Below are 15,112 nucleotides of genomic sequence, written 5' to 3'. Positions count from 1 at the left end.
GAAGTATGCCGTTATAGTATGTGCAACTACGGCTGAAGCAACTTCAGGATTTGTCTCGCCTGAAGTCTTGCCAAGAGAATGCAAGCTCCTCACATCGAGAACGATCGCTCCGCAAAATTTATCTCGTGGATGTAATTCTGTTGTGCAGACACTATCTACCCTTTTTCTCGCCCCCTCACATGAGAATGAGTCGCGTGGAAATGTGCAGCTCTAAACTCCTTTTAATACATGCTCAGAAGGATTGAATCATCGTGCCGGGGAGTAATGAATGAGGTCAATGAATAACTGAATAAAAAAGCAGCGCTCCGATCATAACCTAAAACGTAATGAATTCAAACTCATCTTGTCTATTCTAACAGTGTTTAGTTGAAGAGGGCAACTAAAAATGCTATGCCAGTAGAAGTAAGAATATTGCATAAATGCAATATTCTTACTTACTCAACTCTTCACTAGGCAAACCATCAAACGCTGCAAGACCCTAGATTGATGACACCACAACGTTTTTCGTACGAGTATGGACCACATAATAGACGAAATCAAGTCATTACCCGACAACTAGTTGAACAGAACGATTTCATACAAAATGGAAATAAGTAAAGTTTCTTTAATTAATACAAATTTAGAAGACGAGAAGAAAACTTGTTGCAAGTATAAGCTATACACGCTCTAAACTAAACTTCTGGTAAACACACACGCCTAAGCTTAAAATGGTGGGAATAACTTTTGTACGAGAAAACAATAACTTTTTTACGATTCAAACTAACTTTTAAATCAAGGGGAATTGATCATTATACGAAGCGAATGGATTAACTTAAGCATTATTCCAATGAAAGATTCTGAAATGACTTGTGTAACTTTGAACAGGAAAGTTTCACCGTTTAAACAATATTAAATTAAGCGAGGTAATACGAAAGAAAGTTGAGTGGCTGTACGACTGAACTTCAGTGCTAAGTTCCCCGATGTTTTATCATTACGTTAAGAAAATAGATATCCGTGAATCAAATGTGTGCTGTTGAGCAAGACTATTTAATTAATAACTAATAAATCTAATTAAGTTAGCTTCTGTGTTTCATACAACGTTTTACAGGCCAAAGGAACGTATTACAGGCTTTAATATATACACCCTAGATTTGTTTCTTACAGCTTTATTGCCATAATTCCAAGTCAGAATGATGAAGGCACACACCAAAACATCAATCCTCATCTCAAGTCAAAAGTTTTGAGGACAAGTTTTACAAGATGAAAGCTGCATCGCAAACTTTGTCGAAGCCTACACCCCAAGTTTTCCAGTTATTCGTCATAGTAGCTTAGATCGAAATGACCAATGACAATCATTATAACAAGTTAATTTGTAAAAGATGTTCTCACCGAATATAGCTATCTTAACATACGCAGTACACAACAGCTTGCTCATTTGCGAGCCATCCTCTAGAAATAGGAACCGCAGGTGTAGCCCAAATATGCCATGGACGAAAGCCACGCAATGAAAAGACACATTCAAGTGACAATAGGCCTTTAGGCCTAATGCATCATGGGCAGTTAAACCGACGTATTCTTAACCGTTTACCGTGTGCTTGAGGGTGGTTATTAGCCTAAATTGTACGTCAGAAATAGACGAGTTTACTTGAAACTCTAGCAGTGAAGAATTTATAGTAGTGGTTTAGACTGATGGTACCATCCGGAGATATTTCATCAATTATTCGAGGGCAATGAACAGTGTGACCGGTAAATGAACAAAATCATTATCGATAACATTTGTGCCAAATGTAACGCGATGATTGTGGTTAACTTTGCGTGATAACAAAATTGAAAATGTTTGGGACCATTGGTGGACGGAATGAAGATGAAGCAGGATTTTTTTGTGGAGCATCCAGCGCCATGACCCGCAGCAGCTGTGGGCTGCAGCGAACACCCCTCTGGTGAGAAGGGCATCGTGGCGTCGCACAACCACCAGCAGAAGCTACCGCCGCCAAACTAGAGAGCTATTTTGGGAGAGTGCCATCGTTGCCTTCTTCCTCGGCCTGTTTTCCTTCTCACGCTACAAATTCTTGTGCCGCCGCATCCTCAGCCCAACAATAGGCAGCAGCACTCGCAAGCCTAGAAACTACACCCGCGCTCAGCAATGAGAATATCAAAATGATCGGAACATCATCGTGGTAATATTATTAATGACTCAAACATAATAGGGCTATTATAATAGATACATGAAGCTTATGTATACCAACACGAATTAGACACCTTTGCTACGTAGTTAATTGAAGATGAAATTTTTTTTTAAGTAGTTTTCATGGACACGTTGTTCGACGAGCTCGGCCAGTAGTACACCATGCGAAACTTCAAACCCCCAAATATATGGGACGTTTGATCATAGAGAACAATTATCAATTTAAACAGGTAAATAAAAGTGCTAGCTGAAGTCTAACAATGAATTGGTAGTTTGATACGTTATCGAAGGCAAGCCCAACAACAAAACCTGATAGAATGAAGGAAAAATTTAACTACCCAAAAACGACTAGGTGTTACGCGAAAATGTCTAGCTTGGTCAAAAAAAATTACTAATACGGTTACTATATCAGATAGTTGATGGTCAGGTGTTAGTAATTACTATACAAGATAGTTTATAGTCAAGTGTTCGTCCTTCGTGACAACGATTCGAAATAGTCTAATATGGACACAAAAGTATATACTTAGCGTTTCAAATAACTTTTAAGACCTCGTAAATTACAAGAAATTACATAGAACGCCAGTAGAAAAATAATAGACCAGGATTGAATTTTTCGTATGTTGTTAAATTATCTTCTGCGATAACAATATTTCAAAATTTCCCAATATGACGAACTGTTTTCACCAAGATTTTACGGTTTGTTTCAAATTTGATGCTCACCAGGAGGAGTTTAGAGAGACTTCATTTAAAATACAGAAGAAGTAGCAATAGAGAAAAGATAAGCAATAATAACGTCATCATATTACATTTCAGCAATAGTTATTACACCGCCGGAATTATAACACTGTGAATAACGAAAGAGTAAAGCGCCACTATAGAAGAGGTAAGAAATCCGAGCAATATATAAGCACAAATAAGTAAATATAATACAAAAAGCTAAAATTTTTTCATAACCAGGGTTGAGGAGGTTAGGGAATTCTGGAAGGCAGTAATAAGGAAGGCTATGGTCTGCATTTTAACTTGATGACAGGACAGATTTAGTACACGGATGGTCCTCAAAGGATGACACGATTCTTGTTCATTGTAGGTACTGGGCAGCGACGTGTCAAACTAATGAATAGGCGATGAAATTCACAGTCAAACACGCAAGCAATAAAGAATGATTTTTGACAAAAAATTTTTACAATTAAGATGAGTAAGTTCCTTCCATTAGTATTTTCACATTTCGATACAGCTGGTTCAATCAGAAAGACTTCGAGAATTATGATAAATATGGAAGCTACATGAAATCAACGAAATGAATGAAATTCAAGTAAGATGGAAGCAAGGATGAAAGAGGACGGCTACAAAAGACAAATTTGGTTCCATTGTTAGAGGTAACACAGTAATAGACTGTACTGGCATGTAGTGAGTGAATTAAAAAAATACTTGGGCAAGGAATACAATGACAAGGTTTGACCGGGCAGAAGCATTCAAAGTTTCAACACAAAGACAATGAGTTGTGAGAGGGAATGGAGAGAGCGCATGGAACGGCCACCTGACGACCGACGATAAGGTTTGTGACGCTCGGGACGTGCCTCTGCATCCAGAGCGATACAGCCGGGGCCTCAGCACTGCTGCGCCCCATTGCTGGGGCCTCAGCACTGCTGCGCCCCACTGCTGGGGCCTCAGCACTGCTGCGCCCCATTGCTGGGGCCTCAGCACTGCTGCACCCCATTGCCGGGGCCTCAGCACAGCTGCGCCCCATTGCTGGGGCCTCAGCACTGCTGCGCCCCATTGCCGGGGCCTCAGCACAGCTGCGCCCCATCATTGATGGGGCCTCAGCACTGCTGCGCCCCATTGCTGGGGCCTCAGCACTGCTGCACCCATTGATGGGGCCTCAGCACTGCTGCGCCCCATTGCCGGGGCCTCAGCACAGCACTGCTACGCACTATTACCGGGCCTCAGCACATACGGGCACTATTGCTGGGGCCTCAGCACTGATGCGCACTATTGTTGGGGCTTCAATAGTGCTGCGCATCATTGCTTGGGCCTCAGCACTGCTGCGCACCATTGCAGTTTCGAGTAACTGACGAGTCAGTACAGCACCACACCAACTGTGATAATAAATTCATTAAGCTACGTTAACAGACGCACTCCTAGTCTGCCTATAAAAAGCTTGGTAAACCTTCGGCAGTTACCTTCGATCGACAAAAGATCAATCCCAATAAATTTTTCCGTTACTGATTATCCTGCAGTGTATCAATAATTGTCTTCGTTGAACGATAACAAACGATGATGGAAGTAATGCGTTTAACGACTCGCAATATGCAGCGTCTTGTTATGCTAACGACTCGCATCAATTACCAAACATTAAACTTGATAATAAAACATGTGATGGGGCCTTGCAACTAAAAGCCCCTTTATAGATGCAGGTTTTAACGAGATTACCCTTCTGTTAAGTGAACTTTTTAAATCAAGAAGCAACTGAGATTTTGCAAAAACTGTTACAACCTTTGACCCTGTAACAATTAAAAACAATGTTTAGATGGTAATTATGTTGATGGTTTATGAAACTGATGACAATTTCGAGGAATCTTTCAGGGAAAAGTAGCGACTCCTTAATACAGTAATCGCATGCGCCTGTTAGAGCATCAGCTGCTTACTGGAGTTACCGGATGTAGAGTGTCCCAGTACGTTATAATTGCCCTAAACGACCATCGCGATTCCATCAGATGCGTATTGAACAGTAAGCGCCAGCAATGACGAAGCCAGTTAAAGAGTGTGACGTTAGAGAATCAATTGAAGACGACTTCGCGAGCAGCGGAAACTAATGTTAAAGGGATGATCAAAGGAATGGCGCAAGTTGCGTAGGGGGGGCGCGAAATATTAAAGGCGAAGTGCTACTATGCGGGGGCGTCTGGCAACACTTGGTTGCGAAGAGCAACCCAATTTTGGGGTGAGGTGCTGCTCTCTCCTTGAGGCGGCTCCCCTTCCATCTGCCCGCACCCCACACACACACACACACAACTATCGATCCTGAACAGCAGCGGCATAGGACTCTGTAGAAGAACTGCTTTCTGGGCCAACACTTTTAGGACGGCATCAGGTGACTCTTCGACTAACTCGCACCAGTCTAGATAGAGTTTCTCTTGCCAGTATAGCTTTGCTGCGCTTAGCGTGTATGAAGCTAATCCTCCAGGTTCCAAAGCTTACGGCGTTCGCAGTGCTGCAGAGCCAACAGTGGCTGCAAGTGGCGCAATTTTTTTCAGGTTCATCAAGATTTTGGACCAATCAGAAGATTTAACGTGTTCGACAAGTACATACCTCAAAATCTAAAGCTATAAGGCGTGCATCCAGTAAACCCTCAAGGTGTAAGTTCATAATAAAATTTGATGTAATAGTTGAATATTTTCCATACAACGGGTATGAACGGGGTTTGACGCAAAACGAAAATGAATAAAATTTTCATTTTCCCTCAACGAATAACGCAGACTTGAACCTGTGGCCCCGACAAACTGCAATATCCGCGCACACCAAACGAAAAATGTGATCAGTTAGAAAGCCATATCATTGAAGGTTCGAGAAAGATCATTATTTCATACGTGTTCGTGATGTCAAGGTCACTAACGTATTAATACTGTTAAGTCGAATAAGATGAGAAAAATATTATTATTATTATTATTATTTTTAAACAACTTATTGAACATAGTTTAGCGTTTTAGAAACTTGACAATTATTGACAGAATTAATTCGAGAAAAAAACTCGTCTACAAAGTACAACCCCGTAAATGAAGAGCAAATCAACGAGCAGTCATGGTTACACTTCTAACTATAACTGTCAGAACCCTTGAACTATTCGCTGCTATAACTGCATAGACAACCGTTACAGATTCTGCGACTACCACACATGTCCAACACATGCGTGGGCCCCAACAGGTATTAAGAAGGCTTCTTCAACAACTGCTAACACTAAGGAGTAAGGACAGTAAATTATTATCGTGGTCGTTTTCAAAACATTAAGCATCCGAAATTCGCTACTGCAAAGACATCTTATACTGCAGAAGCATCGACAGCACGAAAATTAATCAAATGGAGACAAATAATTCAAATGGAATTTGAGTACATAGTGCTTGCTAAATAATAATGTGACGTGAGCACTGTATGAAGAACAACACATGCCAGTGTCAGCCACTCAGCCCAACAGCAAAGAGAGATGGACGTCGAGAATCTCGAAATAAGATGAATAGAACGTAACAATAATTCATCATAGGACCATTGCAATTAAATTTACGGCATAACCTAATTAGCCACGCAGTAAATCGCCAATTCATCACGCTCGAAAAGGACGAAGAAAGTAACTATCCAGAGAAATTATAAAACTCCAGTAAAACAGGATAAATATTCACAGTAGAACTTTTTGTTAACATTATAAACAACATCCAAAGCAGAACTATTCGCAAACATGATAAACAACATCCACAGTAGAACTATTCGTTAACATGACACAGCAACATTCACAGAACTATTCGTAAACATTATAAATAACATCCACAACAGAACTAATCGTAAAAAAACACGAACGAAAAGCTCGTTAACAAAACAGAGCAATTGGCTAACGGACAGGCGTGGTTCGGTAAAGGAAAACATCGTGTATGTTGAATTGAAGTGATCACGAGTTCGTCAGCTGTCAACACGGCGCGCTGTGAAACAAAAACTTTAACAAGGCAGTCATCGTGTACACAGCTTTGGAAATATGAAGGGATATCGTTATCAAGAGGCCGAAAATGGCGATTTCCTGCAAGTTGTCATAAGAATGATAATCGAAGTAAGATCTAAGAAGAGAAATTTTTAACAAGCAAATGAAGAGCCCAGCAGGTAATTAAATCGCAATACTTCAAGTTGGCTTATAATTAACAGGACAACAAATATGTTCACTTTTAAATTGACACAAGATTATGCACTAGAATACAACTTCTGCATTACTCCTCCAAAATTTGTTTATTGTAAGATTTATGAGAGCGGCGTTATGATGGTTGACTTTGAGTGGTCATTAATTGGCCCTATATAACAGCGAGCGCCTGAGATCAACACAACCCTTCCCCCCACAAAAAGATAGTATTTAATCTTTTATACCAATATCCAAAACTCGGCAAAAAAATATGTATACCGGCAAAAAACAGCTTGCATATCGTGTTTAGAATTCAAGTCATTGTAGGATGGGCTAGAAGACACGACGGTGCTATAATACCAGTATTAACTCGACACCTATCGTAAGCCAGTGCTTCTATTTAACAAATTTTGCCAACAGACTTACTACATAGACAACTGCTACCATACAATAATGTGCCTGGAAATCGAGTAAAACGATTACTTGATTTAGGTATGTAGCTGTTCGACTCGGTTAGAACATCTTCAATTGCTTCAATTAAAGTATATATAAACCATCGACGCCAAGCACTGCCAGGTAAAGGAACGTGCGAAATAACTTGTAATTTACTTCACCCTGCTATCATCACTATCAATTATTGCTAAAGACCATTTGCCTCTGATCGCTAATATTTGAGAGGAAAACACTAAGGGGGCAGAAAGTTCATGATATTAAATACACTCGTCAATTCATTCACTTGCTGATAACATACACATATGATGATTATAATTAGTTCTTCAACGCACACACTGAGAGAAGTGAGGTTTGGTCCAAATAGCGATGCACATATTGCCCTGTCTGGGTCATCTTCACACAGTTTGACCAGGAAAAAATCGTGTATCAGTGCTACAAGCAGGACGTGTGTCACTATTTGGACAAACATTACCCATTAATTTTGTCGACTGCAGAAGTGAAGTAACTACTTACATATATTTTTTTAGATCTGGTGTTCCTAACTTCCTACCATGCAAATAATTTGGTTCAGTGGTAATGGGTAAAGCTGCACTAATCTTAATGATGATGAAGGTATTTGTTTCCATAAAGCCTCCAAATTGTTAAAAAAATCAACATAAAAAACCAGAGATTAAAAAATCCCAACTGCTGGAACCAAAACACTGACGGGAAGCATAAAATTCTTCACGAGTCCTTCACTGGATAACAGAAAATCTGAGATAAGCGATCTGTTCCTGAAATGTGTTGACCCAAATTCTGCGAGATCATTGAAATACATTTCTAAAAAATTAAAGCATGATCATTCAACCATTTAACTGATGATAGATGCTAGTGAAGAAGGCATGAATGCAAATCTTCTGAGGTAATGCATAAGAACATACAAATTTCACAAGTAAAATGACAAGATTTGAACAGTCTCCAATAGCCTTCCTCAATTTATCATCTCTAGAAGAATTTAAACACAAAATAATATAAATGACACGATCTTCAAATCATATACATTCACATTCGATGTTACAGGCAACAAGCTGCATTGCAAATATGGCATCAAAACATAAAATAATCAACGCAATTTTGAAAGGTTTATTCAGAAAAAACGTGATTTAAGCATCGCGATAACTTGGTATATGTCAAAAAGGTATGTTATGAATGATCGAAAATTATAAATTGTGAACCGTCGCAATTCGGAAAGAGGCAAGCAAGACGAGCAGAATTGTGCGTTGGCTTCATGATTGACTGTCACTACTTACCAATAAATAGGACGTGACGCCGATCATGATGTTGTCATGTATTGGAAGTAACACGTGGTGAGCAGCAGGTCCTACGAATGGTCATGACAGGGCCTTCTCATAGGCCTAGGGAGAGCGCGGCGCACTGGCCAAGCCATGAGAGGCAGGGGCGTGTCGGAGCGTTCGAAGCTCGGGCTACACGAAACCTCTTGATGCTCTCGCTACACTAACACCATCAAATCAGGACATCAACCAGAGGGTCAATAGTATCGTACGTAGCATGTAAAGTTGAGCACTGCACACGAGGAGGCACATCACGAACCGCACTCATGATGACAACAAGTGTTATATGATAATACACCATGGGGAGAGGTAGAAGTTGCAGAGCGCGTCCTCTCCCTCAGAAAGCTAACGCAAGACTGCCGCCTTAGCTGCCACACCCCCGCTCTAACACCGCCCTACTCGCCCCTTCCTTCGCTCTAACGTAACTCGTACAAGTCGCTCGCTTCCGACTACAGCACCACCACCTACTACGACCAGAACTATTTGATAGGTGTCGCACTACACAGCCATTACCTCTCTTCTCTCCAAACTGGCGGCATGACATCCAAACTTCAGTGAGCGGCGGACGTCATTCATTGCGCAGGGTTAATGGCCTTCATGACACAAGGCCACAAACTACAACATTCTGCGTTCTAGTTTTGATGAATAACAAAGCGGTTATTTCACAACCTCTAAGATTAATTTTATTATACATCAGGTTTAGTAAACATTTCTACAAAATTAAGCTACAATAATCCTTTGCAAGCACGTCAGTCGTCCGCCAAGATTAAGCAATTACCAACGCCATTGCATATTCATAAGACGAATAATTAAGTCCTTACAAGCAGCAACCACAACACATGTTCGGCAAACACTCGCGTGACTTCATCTAGCGTAGGACGATCTGATCATTGAGTATAACTTTATGAATACGCACCGCACAAAAAGGTAGAAAACGTGCAACTTGTTCACTAACATGTTGTGATGGAGGCCAAACAGATCATTTAGTAATCCACGAACACATTTCAGCCAATAATTTACGTCAGAACGACTATGAAGCAAGCGCCGGCATACACAATATAAACACGAAGCGGTTAGTTCGAACGGTCGAACACTAAACGCGAATCTCATATTAGTCATCGACGAGTACAATACAATGCAAGGAATGAAGCCAGTAAAATACAATGTAATGAAGAAAGACGACGGAAGAAAGTGCGGTGATAAGCCAAGAAGAGTAAGTATGAAGGAAATAAGAGAAGAGAAAGCACAGACGCATGAAAATACGAAAGAAATAACAAATCAAAATTCTTAAAATAAGAAGGAAATTTTATGACGAAAAAAGGATATTTGATTAAAGCAAGTAATGAAAAATGAAGAGGTTAATCTTAAGAAAGAAGAGACAACGGAACAAATCAAACAAGTGCACGTTAAAACAAACAAGAAAAATAATAAAGTGAAACGAAATATAAAACTTTACAAACAGACATCGAAAGAATAGAGTGAAAATAATAAAACTTTACGAACAAACATCGGCGGAATGGAGTGAAACTATGAAAAACACTTTACTAACATACAACGGAAGAATAGAGTGAAACGAAGGAAAACACACAAGAAATGGGAGAATAGAGTGAAATGAAGCAAACAAGATGTATGAATCGAAAGGAGCCATGGGACAGACACCTGACAAGAGCAGAAACAGAGAGAGGCGAGGGCGGCAAGACGACAAGCGCTGCGGTGCAGCAAGGCCGCGCAGCTGCAGCTAGCATTTCCCGCGCTTTTGTGGCGACTGAGAGAACGCAAGTCAAACGCGATTGCACCAGTGTGATCCGTGATAATTGCTTCAGGCGCATCCCGAGTCTCTATTTCGAAACTTTACATGAATATTACATATGAAATTAATTTTTTTTGCGATATTACGGGCTTAGTCATTGTTCGGTCACGGGGTAAAGAATACTGCGAAAAAATTGTGTTCGAAAAACACCCTTGTTAGAGGAATAATACTGGTTGGCGTACAAGAGGGTTGATGCTCCCAGCGGTATGGGCCTGTCCCATTTCTTGAAATAATCGAACATCGAAGCCCAGTTCCAGAAACAGTGATAGGAGTGGGCGTCATTCCTGCAACAGGTGAACCAACTTCCAGCTCCGGAAATTGCTGCATTTCTCAGTGCTGAGCTTCCGAAATATAAGAACGTGCATGACTAACACGGATTCGTCGAAATGAAAGGTGACTAATATATTACATACTTTAAAAATGAATATGTTCGCTTTCCTACAAATAACGTATGGATTTATACGTACGATACGCGCTTCAGAAACTTGATGCACAAGATCATTTTTATTGGACGACTGAAGGCGTAGTCAAGGCAAGCCGAATGTGATCAGCGTTCTAGCGCGAGTTCAAAGCTGAGACCAGGCGATAAGGAGCGAGAGCGCCAGAAGATAAGACTGGGGAAGAACTAGAGATAACCCGACGTAGCAGCAGCACCGGCACAGTGAGTAGAGGTGTTCTCATTGCTTTAGGCTTAAGATCGTAGGTATGCTAAGTGCCGTCGTGTTAATTACAGCGATGTTTTCCAATTCTCCGCCGTCTTACCTAAAGTTTGAGCTTCCGAAGCAATTTAAATGTATCATGTTCCAATAGCTGTAATGAACGTCTGTAGTTTAATAATTAACATTGCCCTGATATTGGACTGCAGAAGACAAACCCAGGAATGTTTTTTTAACAACAAATCAACTATGTGGTAAATGAAAGTATCAAAAGACCCTTCATGCCAACGGGAATATTCCTTTTATCGGAAGCTCACCGTAGAGTAAGCGCGCCAAAAAGCCAGCAATCTACGACGAATACGAAATTTTTTGGGATATATCAATATTTTGGGAACGATTTTCTGGAATAGAAACACTTGTCACTTACACGAAAACGTGGATTTGGAAAAGTATAACGAAAAAAAAACGTCGATGTTTGAACAATATTTTGGAGTACCTAAACCCTTCCAGTGGCTATTTACATTAGCCAAAATATTGCTAACAGAAGTTTCAAGTGATGAGTTTTCGAATCTCACACTTAGAAGCCAGTGCAAGTGAGATGTAGCAAAAACAAAGTTAATTACTTCTTGTAAGGTTTCAAAAATTCAAACAAACTTAGATATAATGTGCAAGTAATGATGTGCACCTTTCCGTTTCCGGGAAATAAATCCTAGCGCTTCTTCTCCGTTTCAAGTGATCGATCAAATAAATAGTTATAGAATGTATACTAAAAAACGAAATAGAAAGTTAACACTAGCAATCAGCCTGTCAACTAAAAATATCAAGATCCATCTGTCAATTGGAAATGTGGAGTCTGATGTTTGCAGCATCGTAGAATTATCTATATCCGCAATAATTTCCGAGTATACATATTTAAAATTGAGTTGCTAATAACAATAGAGGGCTAGTTAAGAATGAACTACGTACAGGTTACTAACACTGCCGTCCATAAATTGTGTTGCTAATAAGTAGAGGGTCAAAATTACGGAGATACAAGGCACAGTATTTCACGGCAAACCTTGAGATCTTCGGTTCTATCTATGTTCTAAACAGAGGACCTAAGATTCTTTACTCAATTTTCACCGGAGCCTTGGAACGGTAGTACTGAGCGGAGTGCCGAAGTTGAAATAGCATAGAAGCAAGTACGTTGATAGAAGTTTCAGTGAACCAGGCCCCTGAAACACCGAAGCCATGGAGAAAGCCCAGACCGCGCGGTGGTTGAGCACATTCCAGGCAAGTGCGTCGTACGAACGAACACACGCCACATTCCAGCACACATCGCCTATTGCTCTCTCACTCACCCCACTCACTTACGTGCCTACTAGCCATACTTGTTGCAAATATTGCGATTTTAACGCACATTCGAGTTTCACTATTTAAGCAAAATAGTGGTATTTATAATAGTGTTGCTCTATTTTAATAAATAAATAGCAAAAAATTACCATCAAATTTAAAACACATCAAGTGACGTACAACCTAATAGTGTTCAACTACTAGACGTCAAACTACAACTCGAAACACATCGAGTGAGGGACAATGTGGTTGGTTACATCACCTTTTGCCTACATCACATAAGGGTTCAAGCCGCATGGATGGCTAGTTCGGGTAAAATTTGTCCGAATATCCAAAAATGCGCGCTGTGAAAAACCAGCAATAGAAAAACGACGGCTGCATCCAGTTGTTGAGGTTATCTTAACGATACTGATGCAAACGATGACGATGTCGAAATACAGATTGAAACGTTCACAAATTTATTCCGTTTGGATTGACCAAGTTTCAGAGTCAAGCTACAACTGGAACAATAACCAATTAGAATTATTAATACCACAATCGTGAGTAGACAAATATATAGCGAGTCAAACTGGCTGTCTGACAAATAAAATTAATGAAGCGTGCACGTTTTTCTAAACATTCAACTAAATAAATAGCCCAATTAATGGAAATAAGGATATCAATGCACTTGAAACACGACACATAGAGGAATAAAAACAAGGAAGTTGTAAAATTGCAATAAAACTATCAAATATCTCTATGGTTTATACTCATCATTTCATCAACAAAAATTAGAGACAAGAATCTTGATATCATGAAACTTCAAATTTTCATATTGCACCAACTTACAAGAATCACACGCGCCACCTCTTAGCAACCCAAAACAGACACCGCTAATCTTGAGCAACGAGAAAATAGCGGTTGCGGGTACCCACGTACCATGCGGGTCGGACTTGGGGCGTAGTGCCTTGTTTTCATGCCCAAACTTTCTAGATGTTTGGCGTAGTGATGCGTGATGCATGCTACTACACCTAGAGATTCATCATGCTGAAAGTATTGATGCGTGGTGCTAGATCTAGATGTTCGTCATGCTAGACATATCGATGAGTGGTGCTACATGTAGATATTCATATTGCTAGATGTCTCGATGCGTAATGCTATATCTGGATATTCATTATGTGAGATTTAGGGATGGGTGATGCTACATGACGAGAAATGTGATGGTAGACATAGCAATACGTAATATTCGACGATACGTAATACGATGCCAAGGTTCGTCGTAACGATGCCGAGGTTCGCCGTAGCGATGCCGAGGTTCGTCGTAGCGATGCCGAGGTTCGCCGTAGCGATGCCAAGGTTCACCGTAGCGATGCCGAGGTTCGCCGTAGCGATGCCAAAGTTCGGCGTAGCGATGCCGAGGTTCGCCGTAGCGATGCCGAGGTTCGCCGTAGCGATGCCAAGGTTAGACGTAGCGATGCCGTGGTTCGACGTAGCGATGCCGTGGTTCGATGTAGCGATGCCGAGGTTTGACGTAGCGATGTCAAGGTTTGACGTAGCGATGCCGTGGTTCGACGTAGCGATGCCGTGGTTCGACGTAGCGATGCCGTGGTTCGACGTAGCGATGCCGAGGTTCGACGTAGCGATGCCGAGGTTTGACGTAGCGATGTCAAGGTTCGACGTGGCGAAGCCGAGGTTAGACGTAGCGATGTCAAGGTTTGACGTAGCGATGCCGTGGTTCGACGTAGCGATGCCGTGGTTCGACGTAGCGATGCCGAGGTTCGCAGTAGCGATGCCGAGGTTCGACGTAGCTTAGCCGAGGTTTGACGTAGCGATGTCAAGGTTCGACGTGGCGAAGCCGAGGTTAGACGTAGCGATGCCAAGGTTCGACGTAGCGATGCCGAGGTTAGACGGAGCGACGTTCTATGTCGTCATAAAATAAGTATAATCCAAGGCCCAGAACGTATTAATTTTCAAAAACTGCTGATGCAGAGCTAACAGTTTCTCTGAGGAGTGATAAGACTATAATTGATACTCGATTCCGGCCGAGGAAAGTAACAATTCTCACTTTTATACTGAAATATGATGGAACCGAGAAAATACTGCATATCGTTTGTAACACTCAAATCATAAGAAATTTTCATGACTATAACGCGATCCGCCTTCAATTAGCCGAAATGGCCAGCGATGTATAATGAACAGGAGAAGCATCACTCATAAATAATAGCCTAAAAATGAATTAGTGATTCGAGTAGCACATACAGAAGAACTGACATAATAACGAATGATTAATAATAACGATAGGAGCAGCAACAACAGCTGCAGTAGCAGCAGCACCAGCCGTACGCCGCGGCCAAAATCCGTCGAATTCCAGAGCGTGTAGGATCTCTCGTCGGTATAGACTTGAGAGTGGGACACGGAGCTCTTCAGGATTCTCGACTTACAGCTTGAGGCATTCACGTTTGGAATTCACAAGAATCTTGTTAATAATAATATACTACTTTCGTTTTTTTCATTTGC

The 15,112-nt window shown here is 41.0% G+C and overlaps 1 protein-coding gene across 2 annotated transcripts in view; it reads right to left on the bottom strand.

Annotated features, from left to right (window-relative positions):
- The window catches only part of LOC108680077 (serine/threonine-protein phosphatase 4 regulatory subunit 1), a 50,912-nt gene that overhangs the window by 17,405 nt on the left and 18,395 nt on the right, over positions 1-15,112 (bottom strand). Inside the window, exon 1 of one of the 2 annotated variants that reach the window (XM_018168835.2) lies at positions 8,777-9,160. The exons of the other annotated variant lie outside the window; for it this stretch is intronic. The gene's annotated coding sequence lies outside the window, so the exon portion shown is untranslated. Of the gene's footprint in view, positions 1-8,776; positions 9,161-15,112 lie in introns of those variants that run through there. 2 annotated transcript variants of the gene reach the window in all.

Source organism: Hyalella azteca, unplaced genomic scaffold (genome assembly GCF_000764305.2).
Source record: "Hyalella azteca isolate HAZT.00-mixed unplaced genomic scaffold, Hazt_2.0.2 contig10289, whole genome shotgun sequence".
Taxonomy (NCBI): domain Eukaryota; kingdom Metazoa; phylum Arthropoda; class Malacostraca; order Amphipoda; family Hyalellidae; genus Hyalella; species Hyalella azteca.
Note: the sequence above shows the minus strand (reverse complement) of the source record. Positions and strands in the feature narration are given on the sequence as shown.